Raw genomic sequence first — 3,121 nt, 5'->3', positions numbered from 1 at the left:
GCTCAGGGGTTACTCCTGCCTTTGCACTCAGGAATCACTCCTGGCGGTGCTCGGGGGACCATATGGGATGCTGGGAACCGAACCCAGGTAGGCCGCGTGCAAGGCAAACGCCCTACCTACTGTGCTATTGCTCCAGCCCCGTGTTGTTCACTTTTTTTTTCTTTCTGGGTCACACCTGGTGATGCTCAGCGGTTACTCCTGGCTCATGCACTCAGGAATTACTCCTGGCGGTGCTCGGGGGTCCTATGGGATGCTGGGAATCGAACCCGGGTTGGCCATGTTGTCTGCGTGCAAGGCAATCGCCCTACCCGCTGTGCTATCGCTCCAGCCCTGTGGTGGTGTTTCACTAATAAAAATAATTTTTTTAAAAAAGAGTTTCCTTTCTCCTTTTAACCTCATTGTGTGTGTGTGTGTGTGTGTGTGTGTGTGTGTGTGTGTGTGCATTGCTGTGGTCTGAGTTCAGGTCTCTTTCTTTCGTGCAAGGCATACACTTTACACTGAACCATATCCCTGGCCTTTCATCTTTTCTTACTGTTATTGTTGCTTAAATTAATATTGAAGGCAAAAACTGAGCAGTAAAGGGGACCAGAATTATGGTACAGTGGGTAAAGCATTTGCCCTGCCCTTGGCCGAACTGGATTTGATTCCCATCCCAGATGGTCCTCTGAGCATCACTAGGAGTAATTCCTGAGTGCAGAACCAAGAGTAACCTCTGAGCATCGCCAGGTGTGTCCCCAAAACAATACAAAACAAACAACCCCGAAAGAGCAGAGCAATAAAAAGGCTGAGATTGTGTCTGCGTGGTGAGAAACTCATTAAAATCTCAGTATAGATGCATTTGGATGCTGAGGACGGTGTTAAGAGTAAGAAAAGAAAGCATACTCTGTCAACCAAGGAGGGAACTGGAGTTAGCTTTGTAATTTAGTCCTAATTGAGCCGAAGTTTTCAGGAGACGTGATGGCACAGAATAGCAAAGAATGGTACCTCTGAGAACTCAGATGGCAAGGACAAAGGTTCTTGGCACCGTAAAGTGTGAGCCAATGCTAGCGGCTGATAATGGATCACTAAGTATTATTCAATGACAACTTTTCTACCTATCTTTTTGTTTATTTATTTATTTTTGAGAGAGCGAGTACTAATAAGGCAGTGCTTAAGACTTGCTCCTGGCTCTGTCTATACTCCGGTTTCAACTCTGTCCATGCTTGGGGGAATATAGAAGGTACAAGGGATCAAACTGCTGTCAGATGCGTGAAACACAATCCCCTTCCTATCTCTCTGGTCTCGGATTTTTTTCTATTTTAATTGCTTGCTTCAGAAAGGATTTTTTTTTTTAATAACATGATGTCACGTGGCTGCAGTAGGGCCACGTGATTTTGAAATTCCGAATTTTTTTTTTTTAAACACCATGAGGTACAGTTGTAGATTTACAATTTTTTGTGCTTGGGTTTCGATTATACAATGATCAAATACCCATCCCTCCACCAGTGCCCATTTTCCACCACCATGGATAATATCCCCCCATCCCCATCCCTCCCATTCCACCCTGCCTCTGTGGCAGGGCGATCCCTTGTGTTCTCTCTCTCCTTTCGGGTGTTGTGGTCTGCACAAGAGGCATTGAGTGGCAAACATGTTCAGTCCATAGTCTACTTTCAACACGCATCTTCCCTCCTGGGAGGATCCTCCAAACATCCTTTATTTGGTGCTCCCTTCTCTATCTGAGCTGCCCTTTCCCCTAGAATGCCTGGCTGGCCTCTAAGCTATGGAGTAATCCTCCTGCTGCTGATCTCAGCTATTATTGGGTATTAATCTCATATTTTGTTACTTTATATTCCCCAGATGAAAGCAATCTTTCTATGTCTATCCCTCTCTTTCTGACTCATTTCGCTTAGCATGATACTTTCCATGCAGTACCACTTGTATGTAAATTTCATGACTTCATCTTTTCTAGCAGCTACATCAGAAAGGATTTTGTTGGAACCAAATCGTCAATGATTCCAACCAAAGCAGATGCTAATTAGGGAAGCATGAGCACTTTATGGCAGAATTGAAAGCCTTGGTTCAAATTTTGACTCCAGCAGGTTACATAACTTGCTGTGTATTTATTTCCTTTTCAGAGAATAGATGATGACTTTTACCTGACTTCAAAATGTTATGAAAATAAACACTCCAGAGCTCTTCAAAATCACTAATGGAAAATATCCTTTGAAGCCAAAATTTCACTATATAAATAGACACTAAACGATTCTTTTCCTCAGTCAATTTTTCATGTTTCCCTCTCCAGTCTTGCCCTTGAACATTTCTGCAAGTACAACAACAAAAGACTTGGATTCTTACTCTTAAAAAATGTCCCTAGTAATAAGTAAGGGGTAACTTTAAAATACTATATGTAGTGTGTTGCAGATACAAAATACTTCAAGATAATCACTTTTTTTAAAAAAATTTTCTGCTTTATTTTATTTTTTTGCAGTGCTGGGGGTAAAACCAAGACCATCACACATGCAAGGCAAACACACTACTGCTTGCTATTGTTTCAGGACTTCTGGCTCAGTGCTCAAGGGTTGCTCTAGTGCTCAGGAAACTATTCAGAGCTAGAGATCAAAACTGGCCCTCTAGTTGCAAAGCATACACTCAGCTCATTGAGCTGTCTAAAAAACCTAGAAAAGTCAATTAACTTAAATGTGATTGTAGGTGCTGGGGCCTGGAGCGATAGCACAGCGGACAGGGCGTTTGCCTTTCACGCAGCCAGCTGGGCTGAGCCGGGTTCGATTCCTCTGCCCATCTCGGAGAGCCCAGCAAGCTACCGAGAGTATCTTGCCCGCACGGCAAAGCCTGGCAAGCTACCCGTGATGTATTCGATATGCCAAACACAGTAACAAGAAGTCTCAAAATGGAGACGTTACTGGGCCCGCTAGAGCAAATCGATGAACAATGAGAGGACAGTGTTTGTTGTTTGTTTGTGTAGGTGCTGGAGAGATAGTTTGAAAGGATTGGAGCACATGTCTTGCATGCTAAGGCCCCATGTTTGATCCCTGGTACCACACGGTCCCACAAGCACCTTCAAGACTGACCCCCAAACACCAAGCCAGGAACATCTTCTGCAGATGTCATCGGTCAATGCTAA

The sequence above is a fragment of the Sorex fumeus genome, unplaced genomic scaffold (genome assembly GCF_029834395.1).
Source record: "Sorex fumeus unplaced genomic scaffold, SorFum_2.1 ptg000010l, whole genome shotgun sequence".
NCBI lineage: Eukaryota > Metazoa > Chordata > Mammalia > Eulipotyphla > Soricidae > Sorex > Sorex fumeus.
Note: the sequence above shows the minus strand (reverse complement) of the source record.